The 25369-nt window shown below is 40.1% G+C and overlaps 1 long non-coding RNA gene across 1 annotated transcript; it reads left to right on the forward strand.

Moving 5' to 3' along the window:
- The first annotated feature begins 1983 nt into the window (after positions 1-1983).
- LOC143160029 (uncharacterized) lies at positions 1984-25369 on the forward strand. Its single transcript, XR_012995297.1, has 3 exons — positions 1984-2096; positions 11387-11501; positions 25309-25369. It is a non-coding gene; the product is annotated as an uncharacterized LOC143160029 (long non-coding RNA).

Raw genomic sequence — 25369 nt, forward strand, 5'->3', positions numbered from 1 at the left:
GTGGAAATAAAGATCTTAAATGAAATGGTCACATTTTCCAGAAGTGTTCAATATTGAACCTGGTTAAAAAAACCCAACTGTCTGACCTGTGAGTTTTATTGGTAAACTGTGTTTTCGGCTAAATATATTTTTCTGTGGTAGTGTCACTTGTATTTGAAATGCTGTATTGCTAAAAATTAATACAATCCCTACAGTAATGAAGGAATTTAAGTGCTGCTTAAATCTCAGCTATTTCGTCTCACAACCTCATACAGAACCACACAAAATCACAGAATGGTTGAGGGGGGAAGAGACCTCTGGAGATCATCTAGTCCAACTTCCTGCTCAGACCAGGGTCAGGTGGAGCAGGCTTATCAGGGCTGTGCCCAGTTGATTTTTGAATATCTCCAGGAATGTAGACTCCACAACCTCTCTAGGCAACTTCTTCCAGTGTTTGACCACCCTTACAATAAAAAGATTTTTTTCTTATGATTCTCCGGACCCATCAGGGCCCATGGATGTGCGTATGTACAGTTTGTTTAACTGTTCTCTAAACTGATCCTCCTCCACTAGGGGTAAGTCTTCCTTGCTCCAGACATTCTCTCTGGTTTCAGGGACCTGGGATTGCTGAAGGCCAGTCTTCCCAGTAAAGACAGAGGGAAGGAAGGCACTGAGTACCTCAGCCTTCTCCCTGTCCCCTGTCACCAGGTCCCCTGCCCTACTCAGCAGTGAACCCACATATTCCCTCATTGTCCTTTTGCAGCTGATAGACCTGTAGAAACCTTTCTTGTTGCTTTTCATATCCCTTGCCAGATTCAACTCTGAGTGGGCTTTCGTTTTTCTAACCCCATCCCTGCACACTTGAACAGTGTGTCTATATGCCTCTCCAATCAACTCCCTCAAGGGAGTTGCAGTACATGGGCTACATATCGATCCTTCTCTGTGAGACTTAGCCAGAGTTAGTTTTCTTGATACACTCAACCCTTGAGACTCCCATGACATGTCACTTCCAATTACGGAGGAGGAATACCATGATTTCTTTTCAAAAGGATGAAAAAGTATCTCTAAATTATTTGAGGGACCTGGCCACCAAAAAATTTATGACATTCTGTAGAGGACAATGTGTCTTCCAATACAGTTCAGGGAATTTCACAGTTTCTACTGAAAATAGTGAGAGCACAGAGAGGTGTATTTTCTTGGAAAATGTGATCACCTCATTTGTCAATGAAAACTGAGGACTCTTGAAAAACTGAATTTATTGTGAATGTGATGCCCTGAAATTAAGAACACTAACTGCCAACTTCAAGAGTCTGGCAGCAAAGTATGTTCCTTTCACAGTGTAAAGTATAGCCATTGGACAAGCAGTACTTTTAAAGAATGTAAAAAGAGCCTCTTACAGCATCTTACCTCTGAGGTCACTTGTTCTTTTCGTCTGAAGATGCCACCCTGCAAGCTTGGGAAATCCTGTGTCACAAAATAGCTGTGGGTTGGCCAGATACTGTAAATCATGGTTTGGAATTTGGGATGTTCTCCAATATGAATGAGACCATTCCCTTTATATAAACAACGTGGTATTTTTTCCTATCCATTATGCTGGTGCTAAATATAACATACTAATGGGCTCTGTAGGCTTGCAGTGGATTTCCTCTTGAGATTCAATATTTTTTGTATTAATTTATCTTTTATGTGTTCCCAATCCTATTCCTAGCAGCACAGCATGTATCCTCACTCTCAGAAAGAAAGAAAGAAAGGAAGAGAAAGAAAAGAAAAAGAAAGAGAAAAAGAAAGAAAAAAAGAAAGAGAAAGAGAAAAAGAAAAAGAAAAAGAAAAAGAAAGAAAAAGAAAAAGAAAAAGAAAAAGAAAAAGAAAAAGAAAAAGAAAAAGAAAAAGAAAAAGAAAAAGAAAAAGAAAAAGAAAAAGAAAAAGAAAAAGAAAAAGATTGAAACCCACGATTTATCTTCTATTTGAAAAAAACATCTGCAGAACAAAATGAGCCTCTTGATGCCGGAATTGTCATCAATGATGACTTTGACAAAATGAGCAATACATAATTTGCTAGCTCCCTTGCGAAGCTGAAACAGATTGTCAAATAAAACACTGGAGGAGATGCATATGGGGTGAGTAGACCAGCTTTGAATATGAACACATGCAGGTGGTCGTTTAGTAGTGGTTCTAAGAGGCAGGACATCCCTAATTTGGAGGGTCATTTGCATTTGGAAATGCTCACTGATAAATAGTGATGTATTCCCTGTAGTAAAGCAGGACTGATACTGCCAAAACTACAGCTATTTCTGTTCCAGGGTAACTTGAACAAACCAGACAGCCCAAGGCAAAGTAGAGAGTGGTTTACACTCCAACAAACCTGCCATTAGTGGTGGGTTTGCAGAATACAGATTAGTAAGATTTGAAAAAGTGCTTTCTAAAAAATAGAAAAACAGAACTGGTAAGTTCTTACCACTCTCTGGTAAGAAATGATGGATTTCTTATAAGGCAAGCACAGCACCTGTATTGACTTAAATGCTGTGTAAAATAGACAACCTTCAAAAATGTTTTATCACAACCTCCAATTTTGAGTACAGCCACTACTCTGAATTCTCAAATTGCTCACTCCACCATCAGTCACTTGACAGAAACTGCAATATGCAAATATATTTACCAACCTGATCTCCTTCTATGACCAGGTGACCCGCCTAGTGGATGAGGGAAAGGCTGTGGATGTGGTCTACCTGGACTTCAGCAAGGCCTTTGACACTGTCTCCCACAGCATTCTCCTAGAGAAGCTGGCGGCTCACGGCTTAGACAGGTGGACTCTGCGCTGGGTCAAAAACTGGCTGGATGGCCGGGCCCAGAGAGTTGTGGTGAATGGAGTTCAATCCAGTTGGCGGCCGGTCACGAGCGGTGTTCCCCAGGGCTCAGTACTGGGGCCGGTCTTGTTTAATATCTTTATTGATGATCTGGATGAGGGGATTGAGTGCACCCTCAGTAAGTTTGCAGACGACACCAAGTTGGGTGGGAGTGTTGATCTGCTCGAGGGTAGGAAGGCTCTGCAGAGGGACCTGGACAGGCTGGATCGATGGGCCCAGGCCAACTGTATGAGGTTCAACAAGGACAAGTGCCGGGTCCTGCACTTGGGTCACAACAACCCCATGCAGCACTACAGGCTTGGGGAAGAGTGGCTGGAAAGCTGCCCAGCAGAGAAGGACCTGGGGGTGTTGGTCGACAGCCGGCTGAACATGAGCCGGCAGTGTGCCCAGGCGGCCAAGAAGGCCAATGGCATCCTGGCCTGTATCAGAAATAGTGTGGCCAGTAGGAGTAGGGAAGTGATCGTGCCCCTGTACTCGGCACTGGTGAGGCCGCACCTCGAATACTGTGTTCAGTTTTGGGCCCCTCACTACAAGAAGGACGTTGAGGTGCTGGAGCGTGTCCAGAGAAGGGCAACGAGGCTGGTGAGGGGTCTGGAGAACAAGTCTTATGAGGAGCGGCTGAGGGAACTGGGACTGTTTAGCCTGGAGAAAAGGAGGCTGAGGGGAGACCTCATCGCTCTCTACAACTACCTGAAAGGAGGTTGTAGCGAGGTGGGTGTTGGTCTTTTCTCCGAAGTAACAAGCGATAGGACGAGAGGAAATGGCCTCAAGTTGCGGCAGGGGAGGTTTAGATTGGATGTAAGGAAAAATTTCTTTACTGAAAGAGTGGTTAAACATTGGAAGAGGCTGCCCAGGGAAGTGGTGGAGTCCCCATCCCTGGAGGTTTTTAAAAGACGTGTAGATGAGGCGCTTAGGGACATGGTTTAGTGGGCCTGGTGGTGTTGGGTTGACGGTTGGACTCGATGATCTTAGAGGTCTTTTCCAACCTCAATGATTCTATGATTCTATGATTCTATGATTCTATATATGTTCCTGTATCTTTCTTACTTCTCTTCTTGACTGTGTGTTTGTGTATACTGTTAGATCATGAAAGATACTATTTAAAAAAAACTTTAAAGAACTTTTGCCCTTATTATGTTTAAATATATGCTAGTTTGAAGAACAGTGGTATATGATCATTTTGACTTACATTCCATTCCATTCATAGTATTTGCCTGTGTCAGTCAAATTAACTAAAATATTTCATTAAGGAATTATTAATCTACCCATCAAGAAAGGTTTCTCTGAGATGCTGTTCCTGCAAAAACCTTTTCTTTGTTTGAGTTTGAAGCCCCCCCATTAGATGTTCTGATTGCCTTCAACACCAGTCAGATTAAATGACATTGCGAGCTTTTTGGGACCGAGGACATTCTTCCAGTTTGGACAGAGGATGATATCAGGAGGCCTTACTTTTGACTAGGACCTTCAGATATTAGTGTGCTATAAATAACTAATGATGATGTCAGCTTGAGGGCACTTAGCAACGTGTAAGAGCATGCTGCTCCTTCAGCAATAGTTCTGTAATCTCAGCCTTTTAGCATATTACCTCTAAAAGAACATAACTTCCTCTGGAGGTTTCATTTCCATTTAACCAGCCTTGTCCTTTTTTCAGATATACTCCCTTTGACATGTGTAAAGGAAATGTGATCCAATACCCCAATGAAATCTTGTTCAGAATCGTTAATTACCTTTGATCAGATTCCTTCCTCCATACCTTGGTTAATAGTGTAGATTGGAAAAAATAACAGCCAGATCTGTTATCCCAGCAATTATTGAGAAACGAAAGTGACAATTTGCTTACTTGCCTGAAAGATCAAACAGTAAAACCCTAATTTCAGTCACTTGGCACTGGATTATATATATTGAATCTGGCAGGCAGACTTTATGCAATGTCCAAGCGAAAACGACCTCAGGCTTTCGTGGACTAAAGCACAGTATCCTCAGAATCACTCTGCCTACTGACTGGCTGGCTTTTAGGGGACTCCTTTTTTTTTCTTTTTTTTTCTTTTTTCTTTTTTTTTTCTTGGAGTCCATGATAACCATACATACAGATAATCAGAAATAAAAAAAAAAAAAAGAAAAAGTGACCTAATGAATATATCATACATCACACAAGTACAGTGTAGTGTGCCTTGACACTGAGTGTTTAGCAGCCCATCCTTAGAGACAGTGGAAAACTACAGTAATTGAAGAAGGAAGAATATTTGACTCTTGAGTATGACTTTTTATGAACACTATATAGTTCATAGTACACTAGGGATCTTTTAAATGCAGAACATTGGTGTACAGTAAGTTTACCTCTTTGACAAATGATTATTTTACCACATACTCAGATAGGCAACCTTTGCTACTGCAGATGAACAAAGACAAAAAAGCCGCAGAGAATTCTCATTCCTCTTTTTTGTGTTTCCCCCTTTCTTGTATCTATTCTCCATGCTGTTTTTCAGGTCAAAAAAAAAAAAAAAAAGCTTCAGGACTAGTGTGAGTCAATTCAGTTTGCTAAGATCAGCATCATCAGATTTTCTTCAGTGTAACAATAAGGTGGTTGCTTTACGGACATCTGCCTTTCCTCTACTGATCTGCACTCTGAAACTGAAGCATGCACCACTTAACAGTAAATTAACTAAAGAGTTAACTAACCTGATCCTATAACTCCTACCTATGGGAGAGATTCTTAGTTCATTGAACCTACATAAATATTAAACCATTTTTTACTACAAAGGGCTGTGCACAGCTCTATACAGCTAGGTGAATGCTAAAAAAATACAAGTCTTTACCTCAGTAAGAAACAGAAACCTGAACACATTAAAGAGGTCCTCTGCAGAAAAATGGATCATCAGTACTGCTTAAGCTTTGCACAATGCAGTTTCTTTTAAAGCCAAATGATTCACAAGGCTACACATACACAACTAAAAAAGTTCTCTGAAGATTATCTCATATGGAAATCATAGTACACTCCATTAATTACCCTCTCTGAGGAAAAGAAGGGTGAAATTTGTTATAGAATCAGACCACAAGACAGAAAGTCCCAGGCATCCATTATATAATTTACTCCTGACATAGCACATTAAAATCTGAGAAAGGAAGACCATTTTACTGTAAAGTCAGCAAAATGCCACAGAACTAAAAACCTGCTGCCTGCATACCACTAACCATATCTACAGTGAATAACTACTCTAACGGTCACATTGGTATTAACGCTATAAGAATTTTACAGAGGTTTGTGCTTTCGCTTCAGCCTCATATAGGCATTTCCATTGCTCCAGCAGGTGTTTTAAGCTTTGACATTTTGATGAAATATTAAACCTCCTATTTACACCGTCATGCTTTTTCAGTCTGCGACTTGCTACTCTAAAGGCACACCTGTTGAATGAACATGCCGACCAGGGGAGCAAACATACTGGGCAAGAGTTTCCAGGAGATGGCTGGTGGTGAGGCTGTGGCTTCGGGCACAGCTCTGAGCTAACGGCGCTGCCTGGGCTGGGCTGTCCCACCGGTGGCCTGGGGAGCAGTGTGACTCCCGGCTTTTAGGAGAGAGTAATTTCTAAACCCCAACACTGGCCACACTGCTTCAGCCAGCAAACAGAAGGATGAAACCAAAGTCCTGCCCTTTCCCAGATGGCAAAGAAGGGTGAATCTGGCTTGCCCCTAAATGCATGGCAGGGAAACGTCAAATTCCATATTTGTGATTGATTTCAATGAGAAATTAGTCACCTTTTTGGTTATAGCCCTTGGTGTCAAAATCCTAATGCTCAAAGATGGGATCACAAGAGGTGAAGACCTGCACTGTATTCTTGCACAGTCCAAACCAAGGTGTAGCTCTGTGTCAGAAAGGGGAACACCATTTGGCTCACTGTGTGCAATTAATTTATTTCTGCAGTGGTGTCTGGTGAGCAGCAGTGGAATGGATTTAATGATTTTTGCTATCTTTATAAACTGCCCAAGAACGTGCTGGGTGCTTTTGGACTCACAGCCTTTGCTGTCCTAAGGCTGTATTTTTCCCCGTCACGGTTGGCTGCACAGCATGGAACAGCTCAAACAGACTGCATTCAGCTGGGTATTTACTTGATTTACTTTTTCATACAACCTCTGATTTTAGTAAAATTATGAATAAATTAGAAAGCTACCACATGGCTTGCCCACCAGGACAGCACACGTTCTCCTGCTATTTCAAATCCAATGATCTGTTTCTGTGCTAAAGTTCACACTGAGGCATTGGTATCTGACAACCGGTCAGCTCAAAGTTCAAAGATCAAAATGCGACCGCGTGTGGGTCTGTTTTGAGAACAAATGCAGCACAGTAATGAGGACAGTATATCCTAAGACAACAAAACAAATATTTGTTTTCAGCATGCTATTTGCTGAGCGAGGTTTTATCCAAATCCATTAAAGAGCACAGCTAACAGCACTGCTGTGGCTATGGACACCCTTATGCGATTGTACTTCATTACGTGTTAGCCTTAAGAGGCCTCAGTAGACTAAACCAGTACAGCTGTACTGAGGGATGAAAGGATCAGAGACCAATTTATAGGAAACACAAACTCTCCCCATACCTCCTCCTTCTCAGAAGCAGGTGATTAGCCTCTGCGTAAGGCACTTCAGCTGGGAAGCCAGCTAACATCAGCATCGTGGTATACATGACACTTAGTATGTCCCACAGATCGTAATCTCAGCAACCGAAATTCATGATTTCACAGCAGCAGATAAGGGTCCCCTTGCTTTTGACTAGTAGATTGGTGGTAAAAAAATGCTTCTGATTACAGTGTTATTTGTTCTGTATCACAAAGAGGCATGATTTGCATGAGCAAAACCCTCCTTAGCTCAAGCATCTACCCAATAACCTTCCAAAGTCCACATTGGCCTTTATACAGCTTTCTTCCGCTTACTTTCAGTAGGAAGAAAAGTCCATAAATTCAGAGTAATACAGGAGCTGGATGGCTCAGAACTGACCTTTTTGTTCCCATTCAAAGGAACACAAACCTTTATGAGTTTGGAGAGTTTCCTGCTTTTTAGAGAGTTCGGTTTCTCAATGTGTTTTTCAACAGACACTGTTTCTTTGCAGACATTTTCCTTGTTGTCTATCTAAAAAAGTTATCTTTTCTGCTTCTACAAGATATAATTTCTTTTTTTGGAATTAAAGAGTCATCCCTGGCAAAAAAGAAAAGAAAAGGAAAGAGTCAGAAAAGAGAGAGATGCCAAATGCTAGTAATCATTTAACTGCAGCACTCTCTGCCAACAATAAAGGTGTATTTTACTTAAGAGTTCTAGGAGAAAGCTATTTTTGAAATATCTTTTTACAACATGGCCTGCAGTGAAAGCATTCTGAATTTGTCACCCCACATTTTTTTTACAGAGCTGTTTCTACCTGAAATTCTTAAAAACAGCTGAGTAACAAGCTATCATGGTTGTTCATGTTACCAGCATACATAAAAATTCTTGAATGGATACTTGTATTTGATTTAGCAGGTTATGTTCAGCATGGAAAAGGCAAGGTCTATGTTATGAACCAGAGCATTGCTTGTGTCCTCTCCCCTCATCTGCTACCTTCAGAAGAATATACCGTGAAAGTGTAAGAAAGGCATACCTTATGGTAAGAATAAATTAGTTCTTCCCTTGGTAATAATCAAGGCCGGTCAGAAGAATATGTCCTATTGTCCTTTGATTTCTGGAACTTGCCCAAGAAGATAACCACATATAATGGCTCCAAATTCATTACACAAGATTCAGGGAAGTCTTATCAAAACTAGTTGAAGATGTTCACATGAGGCTTAAAATCTTAGTGCTAGTCCCATTCATTGAAAAATCTTATAACAGAGTTGTCATTGCTTCGTACTGGAAACAATTAAAAAAATCACACATAGTGGTGATTGACCTACTTCAGTGCTCCTGTGAATATGAATGAAGCATTCTCAAATCCTTAAAATGCTGCCAAACATATCTGTGACAGGGCACATCCCTTTCATTCTGTGCCAGGATAGCAACCTTGATCCTCAGGTCTCATAAAATAGCCTCCAAGACTTCTTATATGCAAGTTTTCTGCATCCCCATGAGTCAATTTAATCTTGTCTCAACTGTCGTGTTTTATCAATATTAATAATTTTTATTTAAAGATATTTAAATAATGTCTGGAAATAACAGTAATGATTTTTGAAAGGCTACAAGAAATGGAGAATATTAGATAGGTTGTAGTGTTTACCTCTAAGTAAATATCCTTTAATTTAATAAATGAATGTTAATACTCTAAAATATGGCTATTCTGAAACAATTGCTATGAAAACGTGTTAAAATCAGCAGCTGTCTTACATCTATATCTTGGAGTTGCCCTTTGAAATCATTCCTCATGGGAAGCTATTATGCTGCAGAAACCTTCCTGAAAGCTGCTCCCACACGAGAGCAAAAGCTAAATACATTGTGTAATACAACAGTGCAATTACAACAGCAAAAAACAAACAGAGAATCCAGCACTCTCCCGTATCGCATCCCCAGTGGTCTCTGTTCTATGTCATCGTCAGTTACTTGTTGCTGGCATTTCTTGACCCCTTCCTGTTTTCAAGCGAAATACGCTTGCAAAACGAACAAACAACCCTACGTGGGATAACCCGCAGCAAGGGTTCACCACAGCTATAGCCAACATGTCATTCATGTGGGCTGCCCAGAAAACAGTGCCTTGGCTCTGCCTTTGAATGTCCAACTTCATCCCAGAAGCAGAGGTATCTTTCTGAAGCCATCATCTTTGCCAATTTTGTTGGAAAGCCTCTGCATGTAGCTTGTGAGACAGCAGGAAAGGGGTCTCGATGTGGGGAGACTTTTCCCATCAGAATTCCTGCACTAAAATACATTAAAAGCTTTTTCTAGTCAATTACTTCTATCAAGCTTAATTTTGGTTTGTTGTCTGCTGAAAATACAAAAAGTAGAAATATATATTTTTAGTCAAAAAAGGAAGTAATTGGCTGCTTTAATGCAAAATCAAACATCTTTTATAATTGCTTTATGTACACATAAAAGTTCCCTGCTAGCTGTGCCAGTGAAGCCTGTGTTTTATCTGCATCATCTGCTTCTTTTGAGATCAGAGGATTTCTGACTCAAACCACATACCCTCTTTCTCAGTATCTCTCTGTACGTATATTACTATTTCCTCTTTCATATAATCTAACAATCTTCTAAAGATGTTATAATTGTACATTAAGCATCTACATTATCTGAGTGGAAAAACCCTGTAAAAAGATGGGGGAGGGTGGAAATGTTTTATTTCAAAACCATGTTTCACAAAGCTCAGTTAATTTATATCTCTGAAGGTTTCTTCTCTCTCACCTTGATATATGGGCATCTCAGTCTATTCATCCCTTCTGAAATAACACAGTGGGCTTCCATTCTAGTAGCTTGTAAGCACTTAAGATTCCTTATTTATTCTTGAACACCATTAGGAGGAAAGAAAGCCTTATTATGTATAATGCATTATTATGATTAACATCTGGAGGGTGAATGCTGTATGTTCTGCCAGTCTCATTATGTATAATCCTAGTTGTAAACGTGCTAGATGTACACCTTTATATTTCCTTTCTTGGGAGTGCCAGCTTATCCTTCTTACAGCTGAAGAACTAAGCATCATTTGACCCAAGCATCTGCGAAGAGCTGTTTGGATAAAAGATCCACAACTCACGTAGAGAAAACAAACATTCATTCAGTACAGTTGTCCTAGTAATCAATTACTTTCTAATTAGCCATTTTCTGTTTACCATAAGGAAAACAACAATTTGGCTCCACCTCCTGGTTTCTAGGCTACCATAAGAGGTAAATTTGGCATTCTGCAGAGGCTGGTCACAAGGTGGCAGTGATCAGAAGATGGCAGCAACTAAACTGACTTACAGGGTGACCAGAGATGACTGGAGTTGATCCTAGCCAATGGTGTTAGGAGGAAAAGGAGTTTTGCAGTGCACATCATTAAATTTTATTAGCTATACAAGTCCTAGGATCTATGTCACGTGGAAGCAGGAGTGAGCAAGCCAGGTGGAGTATCAAGGCGTTGCCTCAGCCTGCAGGGATGCAATTAGGAAGGCCAAAGCTCAGCTGAAGTTAAAACTAGTAAGCGATCTGAAAGACAAGAAGAAAAGCTTCTAGAGCATATTATCAGAAAAAGTAAAGCAAAGGAAAACATAAGCACAGTGTGGGGCTGAGGTCCTAGTGACAGCAAAAAGGATGAAATACTCGATGCTTTCTCTGCCTCAGCTTTTACTGATAAAGTCTGCACATATGCCTCTTGGCTTTTTAAGCCTTGTGAGAGACGGCAGGAGTGAGGCATTACATGAAATAGAGAAAGATAGACTTAGTGACCACTTTAGCAAATCGGACATTTATGGGCTGGGATGCTGTGGGTGCCAGTGGTGCTGTGGGAGCTGGCCAATGTCATTGCAAGGTCACTCTCTACCATCTTCAAAAGGTTGTGGCACTCAGAGGAAGTTTCTGATGTCTGGAATAAGGCAAACACCACGTGTCTCTTTCACAAGGGCAAGAAGGAGGATCTGAGGAACAACGGAGTAGTCATCCTAACCTTGGTTTCCAGGAAAGCAGTGGGAGCAAAATCTCCTGGAAGCTATGTCCAAACACACGGAGGACCAGAAGGTGAGTGGGAACAGCCAGCATGGATTTACCAAGGGCAGCTCATGTCTGACCAACCCCAAAAGGTCTAAATGCCACGTATGCAGTATTGTGCAGATGTGGTTGTACTGCTTTGTACTGAGGGTTGGAGCAGTTGAAACCATTTCAGGTAAATGGACAGTGCTCCATGGTACAGTGTCTATAAAACAGCAAGTGCCTTAGACTTCCTTGCCTTGTAGTCAACTGGGACTATGAAGCACAGTGATTCTGATTGGTATCTATGGCTACGTGTCTGGCAAACCCCATAAAACATGGTTTAGAAAATGGTTTAAAATGGGGATGGTACTTGGTTGTGTTTAGTTTAGCTTCTTATGTTTTGTTTCAAAAGGAATTGTAAAGTGGTTCTGCATCTTTGGTAAATTTATTCCAGTTTTTGTGATGTGATGTGTCCAGGCACAGAAGCAACATCTAAGCACTTCACATATCCCTCTACACTCAATACGGTTTTCAGTTGTCATCCCCATACGTTTTCAAATGTGTGCAATAGGCTTCACATCCACACCTGGATTAGTTGTTCTGCAATGAAGTTGAAGTGGTTAACCCCAGCCTTGCCATCTGGTGGTGGTCCCCAAACAAAAGGAGGAATTTTACACTTTTAAGCAAAATAAAAGGGAAAGGCTGAGCTGGTTGTTCCGTCCCCTGCAAAGACTTCCTTTGTAGGTCTTTTCACCCTGGGTGACTTCAGCTGATTCATACACCTTAGCAGGTACCTCTAGTTCCTCATTCATACCCTATGGGTATACCGGTGCCCCTTCAGGCCTACTGTTGCGATTAAATGCTCTGTGCAGATGTACAGCTGTAGAGTTCCTGGAAAGCCTGGAAACACATGGTGGTTTTCCACTAGTCTTTGGAAACTTTTTCTGTATTTAATGAAAGTTAAGTACTTGGCATTGTCAGATTTTCTTTCAAGTGGACGCTTTGTAACTCTTCATTTCTTATCAACAGTCACTTTCCAAATCTGTTATTGCAAATTTGTAGACTTTGTTTAATCTAAAATGCGGTTAGAATAAAGTTCAGTTCAGACAGTTCTTAAACAATTCCAAACTTACAAAAGGAATTAACTCTATTACACAGTATGCAATCTAACACTTTTCTGGCTCTCCAAATGATGGAACAAGGCTGTTATTTTTAGTATTTTCATGTGGCTGTGCCCAAAATATTCCTGTAGAAATTAGGGAATGATTTGCAATAATATCAATACTGTAAATGCAATAAGACATTATAATCTTCCATTTCTAGATCTTCCTCCCTGCCCAGCATCCCACAGCAAATTACAATCGATACAAAGCTAAACTTAGCACTGTTACATCTGCCAAGTGATGGCCAGACACAGGGGCAGACCTATCCAATTTAGGGACTCTCCAATCTAGCGGTACAGCTCTGTGTGTATTCATCCTTCGCATTCCTGCAGGAGCAGCTCAAAACAGAGCCGTCAGCTGACTCAGCCCTGCTCTTGCTTGATGCCAAGGAGAGGTTTGACACTGATTTCAGAGGGGACATGCTTGAAGTTTAGTATATGAGGAAAATAAAATTCAAGGTTGGATTTTCTGAGAAACAACAAAGAATATTCTATTCTCAACCTAGATCCATGATCTTGTTATACATTAGAAGTCCCAAGCCACAAAACTACACACAAAGCACTTGGAGTCATTAGGTATGTAACCTCAAATTCCTAAGGAGGTGAAAAATAGGTGGGATTGGCCACTCTCTGAAGGAATTCCTGTACCGGGATCCAATATGACTAATTTTGCTAGTGCCTAGATCTCAGAGAGGTATTTTTCAGGTGACTTACAAAAAACGCTGCAGGCTCATGACCCAAATGAATAAAACCCATGGAAATTTGCTCTTTCCTAATGGTTATGCCCTACAGGCCCTGTCTGTACACTTAACTAGTGTAAATCAGTATCACCTTTGAAGCCGGTAAGGTCTATAATGATTTATACTAGCTAAGGATTTGCATTATGATCAGTAGTACCTAAAAGGCATTCATTTTAAAAATGCCAAACAAGGATTTAATATTTTGAGTGACTGAAGTGGCTTTTCCATTCTTGCGCAAGGAACTTTAGAATAGGGAGAGAGTAACTGAAATCTCCATTACAATATCCCTTACATGAGATTACAGTGTCATTGTCTATCAGAGGTGTCACTGCTACTCCACTGAAGAAATTCAGGATCCATTAACCTTCAAAAACAGCCCTTACCCAGCAGGATGCTTACACTAAACAAAATGAAAGTGTGTTTAACTAATTGATTCGCTATACACAAGAAACCAATACAATGATTATAAAAAAGGGTCTTTTGTATACTGAGCAGAGCTAGAGAAGGTAAGAAACATGACAGCAGCATTCATAAATGTCTAAAGGCACTGAAGAGCTTTATCAGTGAATTCAGTTAACAAACGACATAGTAAACAATTCCTGAAGATGTAAAGCATGCAGCTCTCTTTCCAAGTCAGGCTCATAAAACATGGAACTGCTGAGTGATATTTCTCCACTGGTTAAAGGACAACAGCATGGGGCCCTCCGGTCCTTAGAAGCAAAACAAGAATAGATGTGAGTGTGGAAAAGGAGCAAAGCAGCTCTCCTGTGTGGTGAACCATGCCCCAAGCCTACCGAAACTACCAGAGGACTACCAAGCACCTGAGCTTCTGCAGGAAGGGCAGAGAGAAAGGCTCTATTGTCACTGTTTTCAGAATTAAGATTTTAAATTCTGTGGAAGGAAAAGGAGTTGGGACTTATTTTTCTCTATCCTGACCTCACAGGTACATTTATATGCAATGGGAGGCAAGAATGAAGATAAAATGCCTATATTCAGTTAGTAGTATTTCAAACCAATTTTTTACAACTAGAAGTAGTTTTACGAAGTCCAATGCAAAGGCAGCAAACCACCAGAGTAGGACCGTGATTTCTTTGTTGGAAAGTGCTGGTTGCCTCCCCGTCAACAGATTCAGCACCTTGCAATGTTCGAGTCCAGTGTTAACATGAATTGTGAATGAAAATATTGACTTAGCTCCAAAAAGTTTCCAGCTGCATTGGAGAAGGATGTCTTATAGCCGCCAGAAGAAATCCCGGGAGAGCCAGGAAGCAGTTTTGATAAATTAGAGAAGTCAGTTTTCAGCATTTCTGTTTTAACTTGAAAAAGGTTTGCTGCCATATGCATTTGTACTTTGGCAATGCTTGCTGACAGAACAGAGGCTGTCTTGGCACATCACTTGTAGGAGCAAAATAGATTTGGCTGTCATTTCCGTAACAAATATAATTCATATTGCAGTGTCCAAAAACATAAGGAAAGGATGTCAATATGAGGCGAATATGCCTTAAAAGAGCTTGTAGGAGCCTCCCAATTAAACACGTACAGGGGTAGATGAAGTTATAATATAAACAACTCCTCCTTCTCCTATGGTAATTGCATTTGTTTTGTGTTCAATTAATGAATGGGTTAACTAAGTATGCGACGTCGAACATGTAGGGCCCAGTTTTATCCATCCACACAAACCTCGTACCTGTGTAATGCAATTAACCTCAGCAATTCATATCAAAGACAGATCTATAAAAAATGAATAGAGGAGGCTTCTGTGCAGATAAGGCATGACTTTTATTTACTCCTAGCATGTGCATGTGGTATTTTCACCTGGTCTGTCCGGTAGCTATCGTTAGGAAATCACCATGCCCAAGTTTATACAACCTGCTTCTGACTACAGGTAGGTAGCTGATTCTTCATATTGCACAAATCAAGTTTGCGCTGCTCGCAGATAATTTGGAGGAAGAACGAAGTGAACAAAGTATGAAAGAGTTCTTACCTGCTTACAAAGTACCATGTAGACAAATTTTTGATATAAGTAAGTATATGGTCCCTTTATATATTTTATGGGGGCTTTACAGATCTAAATCTCCTTTATATTTGTGTAAAAAACTGATGTTAATTTTTACACTGATATAAATAATTGCACTGATATAAAGAGCGTAAGACCGTGATCTCATGGCTGGTAGCAGCATGGAGCCAGGCTCGTACAATTTTAGAGTGAAGCAGAACTTCTTGCAAAACGCACTTGCACCTAGTTGAGAGCCATGTTTTTCTGCCAGTATAAACAGATCAGGGTACAAATGAGAATTGGGCCCACACATATAGATATATAATTTACAATTTCTTCATTGTCTTTTAACTGCTTGTACTCTTTAATCTAACTGGTTTTGCAATATGCAAGGATTTATAATACAAAGAAATGGGCACAGCTGACATTTCATAGCACTGATGTCTGGCATACTAAGATTATGTATTTCAATAAGATGGAATAGCTGGTCTTCAAAAAGCACAGGTAGATAAATAAAATGTGGTCCCCGTATCCCAACCTCAGAATGTTAGAAATGTTACTCAGCTTTTACATGCAGGCTAGAAATCAAACAAGTTGGACTTTTGCTATAACTGTGCAATAAATTCTTTCATTTTTAACTTTATACATAGAGCATGATAAGTACAAGGAACAGTTGGAAGGAAACAAGAAATATCACATTTCAAAAGTGAGTGAATTAGGAAACTTGGGCCCACTTTCAGAAGTGAATTAAGCTCTTGGACACAGACCACCTACCTGCTGTGCGAGCTAATTATATCTTTAAGGGTCTTCATGCTAGATTTAAAGGTGTTTCCAGTGCTAAAGATACAGAGGGGTACTTAGAAGAATTTTTAAAATGTCTTGGTATCAAAAGCCCTTGACATTTTCAACAGTTAAATCCCTTTAAAGATCTGACTCATGTTGCCCAAGTCACTTCAGAAGTTGTAACAAGCTCCCAAATTATGGCTTTTTCTGTAACAGGTGTTGTAAACTTTAGTTCTCAGCTGTAACCTCTAGGCTCCCTGTAAAATGTAAAGGAATAAATGTTACACTGGGCTTCTCAGTGCCAACAAGTTGTCCAAGCCATAGTTTATGTTAAGGAGAAAGTAAAAGTTAAGGTCCAGCTGCAAGAGTACTTTGGTGTCTAAATCTGGGATGATGGGAGGTGATGATCTCTGCTTCCAACCCTCAGATCCAGGCCCTTTCTTTGAATTAAGTATCTAATGCCTCTCTGCAAATCTAAAGCAACCATTTCACAACTCCACCACTCATGCAAAGAGGCAACTCATGGTTTCCTCACTTTCTTTCTCTCACTCAATTAGCACGTTGCAGGTGAATGAAAGTGTAATTACAGTTACAAAGAGAAATTAAGCATGTCAGGATAGTCTAGCCAGGCAGAGATGAATAACATGAAAAGATTTTTCAAGAGAGCCTCACATCAGAAAAAGCAATTTTATCAAACTCAAATTTTCAGTCTAAACTGGAACTAAAATACTGTTCAAATTGTTGATGTTTCTATGCAGTGGAAACTGTGAGTTTTGACCAAGTCTATTAAGACCTTATTTTTAAGGTCTGTCCTCTAGAAGAACCACTATTATCTTGCAAAATCCTTGTGTAGAAGTTGAATAAGAACCACTCATTGATTAAAAAAAGCCACATTCTTCCTGCAACACCTTAATGGTATTTGAAGGTTTCCATGCAAGCTCTGAAACAGCCTAATCCTCATTAATGTGTAAGAACTTTTGATCTCAGAGATATGTTATTTTAGTTCAGAAAAAAAAGAATAAAGAATTTTATCAAATAAGAAAAATAGGTAAATTATTACTGTAATAAAGACATACAGAACTTTTCTAAAAAAAATGGGTTGTGTAAATCTTTCTTCAAAACAGAAGAAATTAACTAGAGAAATAAAAGTAAAGTTTTGAGGATACTACTTTGCAGTGTTGTAGACCAAATTAGCTTTCACTTTGCATAAATATATAATGCATAGGTTTTATACTTGATTTTACAACATTCAGCAAAGGGACTACTTATCATAATCTTGACATAGAATAACAGTGGCAAGAAGAAATAATAAAAACTATCTAAAAACTGCTGCAAGTGGATATTCGCTTCATAAATGCCACAGATATGAAAAACAGAAGTGCTTGGAGAACTGTCACACAGCCCTGAATCAAAAGCCACTGCAATGAGAATTGATGCTCTGTTGACAGTTCTGCTTTTGTTTATCTACATTGTAAAGCAATGTGAACCACAGTCCTTGGTGTACATACTCCTCACTGAGTAGAGAAAGAGTATTAATATGAGCTAATGATACTATCAGTAGGAAGCTGGAAATTCACTGCTATCAAAATTTCAGCTTCACAAAAGATGTAACTCTCGTGCCTGAGTGTTAATTTAAAATATATTTCCAATTTTAGTCATTTAAAAATCTTAGTCTCCTTTGATGAATGCAAAATAAATAATATGACAGGAAATGTAATTCCAACAGACCTGACTGAATACCACAATGATGGGTGTGAGAAAAAGCAGTCTTCACAGTCAATATATCTGATGGATCATGATTTCAGCAACAAGATATCGTTAGGCTATGTCTAATAACTCTCGGTCTTAGAACTTCTTTAAAGTCTACAAAAGCCAGTTAACCACAGTTCCCGGTGACCAGCAAGGGACTAACCCCCAGGTGCAAGGTCAGCTCTGCTTCAACTTGCTGTACCTCAAATCCATACAAGTTTGCAGCCAGATATCCTATGATATCTGCCAGCACCTGTGCCAAACTTCCCTGCTCCCAACACCAGGCCATTCTGCTCTTTTCCTCCTCTCTTTTTTAGTGCAAGAAGGAGGGACAAGCCCAGAAGGAGAGATGAGTTATCTGCAGACCAGTTCTTGTTAGACCTCCGCATTGCAAATTAATTGTTTTGGTGCAGCCATACCCTCTTACATAGAACAGGAGGGCAGCCTGAGGTCAACTTTCAAATTGAGGTCAATTGCCCTCCTGTGGGGCAACCTGAGGTCAGTCTCAAAAGTGACTTTAAAATATCCATACTGGCTTACTCTTTGTACAAGCAAAATTATTCTTTGTTGCCAGTGGTGGGATCTCTACCTCCCAGCCATCCAGTTTATTTTCTGAAAAAAACAGATCTTTGATATTTCTTGAAGTGAGTAATATTGTTTCACTGTCATGACCAGCACTAATGCTGAGAAAATAAGTTAGATTAGACACAAGTCAATTACAGAAGAGTGAGTTTTAATATTGCCAGTCACAGCAGCCTTCTGGGGTTTTTCCTTAGTAAATTAAAAGGCTTTTCTTTTCATCTAGAATCATCTTATCACTCATTTCACTATCAGAAAAACACTCTGAAGATAATAATGAGAGATTCTTTTAAAGGAAAATATATCTAGTTTAATTTCATCTCAATTTTAGGAGGGAGGATTGTTCTATTTTATTAGTTATTTGCGTTCATGGTTTTTGTTGCACACTGGTGATAACAGCAAAATTTATATAAGGTGAGTTGCCTGAGAATTGTGATTTCACTTACTACACTCAACTAAGACTGTCCCAAAATAAAGACTGTCTTCTTTACAACTGTGCCTCTTACACAGGTTGTGTTTTGTATGATGTTTACTTGGAAACTGGCAATCTACTCCTGCCCTGTCTCCTAACTCCTTACTCCCAGACTCCGCACTTTCTTCAGGATTCAGTAACGTTACTCATTTTGATTATGATGTCACCCATTTGTTCGGCAAATAATTTACTACCTTCCTTTAAGAATCAGGATACCATATCACGTTTAACTTCTAACGGTTAAGGCACTTAAGGTGCCAGGTCCAATTTACTTACAGCTACTGATTGATGTCTCTCTTGACTTGAAACTCAGCTCTGGATTACTCCTTGTCTGTTCCCACAATGCCCTGTGTGCAGTGTGGATGTGAGCATTTCTCAAATGCCATAGTATCCCTAAACAGATCCCCAGCTTTCAGTGTATTTGTTTCAAACGGAGAAATTGAAAATGTTCTCATCAGCCTCACCATCTCTAAATGTGTGGGTTTCATTTCTCAGTTTCAGTTCATTTTCAAAATATAACAAGGCATTGATTTTGCAAACCTGTTTTGTAGCGGTCCCAAGACACTGTAATCAGACATTCTTCTATCCTATAATCAGCAGAGAGGATATGACCTAATTCAGCTTCTTTGCATTATGCATTATGATACCTGGCCACATACCTGAGACTGTTGCCTTCTTCACAGCAAGATAAGGCATCAGAGCAATCATGCAGCTCCAGAGCAGGGTCCTGTCAGCCTGGTACTCTGCCTCCAGCGGTGCTGTAGATGGAGACACCCCGGGCAGGGTGTCACGCAGGGCGAGCACAGCCAGCCTCTCCCCCAGCAGTCTCTCAGTTCTGACACTTTTCAGCCGGGGGGAATCCTGCACCTGCTGTAGTTTCTCTGGTTTGTCACCCACAACACGTCCCTCTTCCAAGTGCTTCCCCAATCTCCTCTTGAAGCTTCTTAGGCATACAACATCCTTCAGTGAGGAGCTTTACAGGTCTATTACCTATGAGTGAAAACATGTCATGGCCCTTGATTCCTGTACTGGAAGAGGCAGTGAGCAGTCAATTCTCAGTTGCACCTTTCCTACAGCATTCATGACTTCAGAGACGTCTCTTCCCCCACACTCAGGTCCTCTCTTTTCCAGCCAGAAGAAACCCACTCCGTTTCACCTTTCCTGGCACAGACAATGCCACGTGACTCTGATTGCTCCTGCTTCCCTTCTTCAGATCTTTCTCTGTCCTACCATACACTTCTGGAACAAGGGGACAAGAACGATACACAGTATTCAGGGTGCAGTTGGACCATAGCTACAGAGCTGTAATGCTGTTTTCCTATTTTGCTTTCCATTCCTTTCCTAATTTCCCCCTAAAATCCAATTTGTTTTTCTGATAGTTGCTGAGCACTGAGCTGATGTTTTTCTGGAGCTCTCTGTGATAAGACCCAAGGTCTCACTCTTGAGTTGTAATAAGCAGGTCAGACAAAATTATTTAGTACGTAAATTTAGGATTATTATTTCCCCTCTGTACCACTTTATCTATATTGAATTTTACCTGTCGTTTTACTTCCTAGTCTCATAATCCCATTCTGCAATTTTTTATAGCCAGCCTAGGGCCTGACTCCTTCAGCTCAACCAGTTTTGTCACCTTGCTGCTTGCTGTGCTTTCCAGGCCACTTATAGACACGTTGTATAGCACAGTTCCTAGAAGAGCCCTGGAGCCCTCCTTTCATTTTGAAAACCAAACATTTAGTCCTACCTTCTGCTTATATTTCTGAGCCTATTATTTATCCAAGCTAGGACCTTCTCTCTTACTCCATGGCAGCTTCATTTCCTTAAAATCTTATGGTGATGGACTTTGTCAAAATTCTTCTGGAAATCTAGGCAGATTATAGCAACAGGGTCATCCTTAATGACATGCTCATTGTCCCCTCAAGAGACTTCCATTTTGTTTGAAGGCCAAGACTAGCCTTTATAGAAACTATGTTTTATCTTTCCAGTAATCAGATTTATCCAGATTTCCACTACTTCTATCTTTTATCATGGCTTCTGTTAATTAACCAAGTGTAGACATCAGGCTCACAGGCTTGGAGATCTTCCCTAGAAACCCCTTTAAAAATCTGTGCAGCATTTACCACTCTCCCCTTCTCAGGAATGAATGAAACCTTAAGAGACAAGTTACACACTGCCATCAATAATTCAACTATTTCATCCTTTAACTCTCTGAAGACTCTTGGGTGAATATCATACAGTCTTAGTGATTTCTTAGTGTTTATTCTATATCTCTTTTTTCAATTACTTCTTCCACAGTTTCTTCTGTTTCAGACAATCTCTTGCTGAGTCCTCTCAAAGGGTTTGGGGCTCCCCCCAGTCTTCCTACAGTGAGCACCAGAGCAAAACACTTATTTGCCATCTCCGCCACAGCCTTGCCCTCACTGAGCTCTCCTTAAATAACCCCGTCACCAGCTGACCTGCAGAGCTGGCAGTGTTTCCTCCTGCTCTGCCGGGAGAAGGATTTAGACCTGCCTTGCTGTGTAGTGAAGCATGTTGCCTCGGACCTATGCCTCTTTGCTATAAAAAGTGGTTGCTTGGGCAAGGACTTCAGGAAGAGAAAGATGGTCTCAAGTTAAGACAATGGAACAATGGTCTGGAAAGCTGGATTTATGTCACTGCTATAGTACTAGGCAAGTGATTTATTTACGTCTTCTGTTTGCACTATTTGTTCACTCCTGATTTTCTAAGTGACTGATTTGATACCTCTGGTATACAAGTAGTGCAGTGCAATTCTGAATATATAAAGTAGCACACCAAAAATTCAGACTTCGTCACCTCAAATCTGACATATTAGAGGGCTGTAGGTTTTTATTTTCAACTCTTTGTGTCTCAGTTCAGCATCTACAAAATGGAATAATACTACCCCTTATCTCAGAGGGGTTTTGTGCATATAAATTCATTAAAGTTTGTAAAATGTTCAGGTACTATAGCAACAGGCACCGTAGAAAAACCTGGAAGGGACATAGTAATTATCTTCATAGCAGGGTTTGGATACTGTACAGTAAATAAGGCATGGGGGACATATTGAGCAATGGGAAGAGAACTAAAATTGAATATTTGCTTTTGAGCTAAGCTCCTTCTGTCCTGTGCACAGACTGAAGCACAAATAGTTTAGAACAAAATTCAAATGTGACCATGTAATTAGACAACGTCATAATGCTCACACCCATTGGGGCTCATTTAAGGCCATACAAGGCAATTCTTAAGGTTTGGCAAAGATACCAGCAATTAAAAATAGGTTTTTACATTAGATAAAAGGTCAGGAAACTGTAATGAAAGGCAGTCCAATTCTCTTCTGCTACTCCACTGAATTGCAATTTGAAGGGGTAATAAATATTGCATACAATTTTCAAAAGTACTTTAGAGATTTGAGGGCCTAAACTCTATGAGTGTCATCGCAACATAAGCTGCTGTTACTCCAGCTAGAGGAAACTCTGCTAGTTGCAGAAGTGGAAGCATTAGGACGATATGTCTGCATGGCACTCCATGCAGAGAGAAAACACTGTAAGAGTAAAGGCTTACTAAATGGGCCTTAGCCGATGTATCTGAGCTGGTATTGTTGCATACCGTGCCATCTGAACATATACAGGTAAGATATTGAGACAAATCTGATTTAATATGACTGTTTGACAGAATTTGGTGCTTATATACGGACAGCTTTTGCTAACTTTACTCAAACAGATTAGCATCCCACTCCAAGAGCTTTCCTGCTGAAATCAGTGGGGCTGCTAACAGTAAATACACTCAATGTAAGGAGTTCAGAATCTCTCCATTACAGAGAGAGGGAAGAAACATATGGAGGAATTACAGGGAATTATATTCTTTAATTGTTCTTATTTAATTGAGCCAAGCAAATTCTTTTTCTAAGACTCAACAACTGTGGGAACCTTAATTTCCATACAGAAAAGTAAAAATTCTTTATTTTAAAGTCTTACATGAAATGTCTATTTATAGGTATGATGCTGTGGTTGACAGTAAAGCTTCGATCGATTACCACCAGGCCTAACTTTCACCCATAATAAACAACTTAATCTACCTTAAAATAATTAAGGACTCGGCTGACCCTGCCAGGATTTCATTCTGATGTCCAAGGAAGGCATGTATTTTAAGAATGTAGCATCCAGCAACTTTTGCCAGCAATCTGAGCAACAGACACTATTTGTATTTTTAATAAAACTGGCTATAAATAATAGTTTTCTATTTGTCAGAATTACCCTTATGATTTACTTATTTTTGTTATTGTGTTGTAACATATTTAATGTTTAAGACTTTAAAAACCTACAGCAAATACAAAATAACCGATCATCACAATAACCATCATTACAGTGATGGAATCCACACATTTTTTTCTATAGGGCTGCATTTGTTCTACTAGTATGCACATATAGTTGTTTTTTATGGCAGAATCCGATTTGGGCATTCGTTATTGACACACGCAATCAGATTTTAAGTGCAGTTAAGTACACCATCTGGCTTTTCTTTCCATCTATGCTTGTGTAGCCATACACAGTTATCTGCTATTCCAGGAGTGTCTGGTGTCTATTATAGCTGCACCAGTTACACTACGATCAGCTGAGTAGGCATTTCCCTTATGAACCCTGATTTTCAATGTTTAACAACTAATTCGAAATTGCATCAAGCTCAAACATGGCATGCACATTTGCAGACCAGATGTGGTTTTGTTTATCTTTTTATTTTTAAATGCCAAAAATGTCAGGGTTTAGAGAGTCCATCCAAGTGATATAACATTTATGATCAGCAAAGCAAATCTGCTCTCAGTTTGGGGATATGGTCACAGGATGTTTGAAAGTGGGTCTTAACCTTTTGGTCATCATTTGTATCTTTCTTCTCTTAGCTAACCACTGCTAGTACACAGCATGTACTGCAAGCCACATTTAATGATGGGGCTTAAGCATGTCTATGACAAACCACTGGCATTTGGCATAGAGGGAAATTGTGCTGATTTACCCTGCAGCTAGACAGGCTGGATTCTATTAATCCCAGTGTAGATGTAAAAATAGTCTTTATATTTCTCTCTAAATCTGAAGAACCTAAGGAGTGAGATAGAGGAGCCCTCCAGAGACAAATTCTGTGAAAGAGTTCAAATTCATAAGAGGACATAAAAAGGAAAGAAGGAGGAAAGGAGGGAATGAATTAAAAACATTTTCATTTTTTTCACTTAAATGCATTTTTTCAGTTTTTCTGACCATCTGAGCTTTATGTTGGGAAGATCCAGTCCAGCAACTTCTTATCTCTAAGTTAGGGGCTCTAAACCCACCAAAGGTCTATTGAAGGACCCAGAATTATCAGGCATATCCCTAATTCATCTGCAAGTTCTCCAGCCATTTGTTTTCCCAGATATGCTTGTAAGTGCCTATCCTGGGGCAATGAATGCTTATCTCCCACCAAACGCTCCACCGCAATCCAAAGCACCAGCTACACCCCATCTCTTCTTAGACAGTTCTATTTGCAAAACAGTCTGCTGGTTAGAGCATTCAGCCAGGTTCCTGTGCACAGCGCCCGTGGGGGACGCAGTCCACGCCGCCTCTGGTAAGTGTGTTATGGCTCTTTCAGCTGAACCCCAAAGTTCTCAAAGAGTTTCAGGAGGCTTCTCTGCACACTCCCCACTAATTAGAGAGATGTGTGTTTGAACCATTTCATACTGCAGAAGGTATTGAGCCTGGGTGTCTCACTTCCTCAGCGAGTGCTCTGATCTTTAATAGGAACTGAGGAAATGACCTCTCCCTGCCTGAACCATAAAAAAGAAGAGAGAGCTGGGATCAGTCATTTGAAGAAATCATTACAGAAGACTGCTGTCAGGAGAAGATTCCAGGTTTATGATCCCCAGTGGAAGAAGGCACTTGCCCATCACTTGGAGTGAAGCAGTGGGTACCAGAGGAGGGAAGGGGTCACACTCCCAAGTGTCACCTCCTACTGGCTGCAGCTTGACATTCCTTGACAACAAGGAATTTAGATCCTTACGAGGGGGAGTTAGGTTCTACTCAGAAGTTAGGCACTTAGAAATTAGACTGCTAGCATCCATAGATGTTTATATTATTGAAAATAAACAAATAAAACTTTACTAATTCAAGCAACAGAGTATTTTTTTTCTGTAACAAAAGGTTCTGTGTTACCACACTGCACATTAGATGTTGGGTGTTTTAATGCAGTAGAAACAAATATAGCATGGCTCCAATATCAAACCAGTGCTAATTTTGCCTATTGAAAAGGCTGATATTAAATATAACATATAACTCTGCCTTGCTATATTTGTCCACTCTTTCAAAGCTCCTTGGCCCCCAGGAGCTCTTCTAAGCAACTTTCCTTTGCTCTTTTTTCAGTTTCCTGCTATTTTCACCTTCACCCTCTGCCATTCCCTGGCTCCAGTGTGTCCTGCTCCGT

The sequence above is a fragment of the Aptenodytes patagonicus genome, chromosome 4 (genome assembly GCF_965638725.1).
Source record: "Aptenodytes patagonicus chromosome 4, bAptPat1.pri.cur, whole genome shotgun sequence".
Lineage (NCBI taxonomy): Eukaryota > Metazoa > Chordata > Aves > Sphenisciformes > Spheniscidae > Aptenodytes > Aptenodytes patagonicus.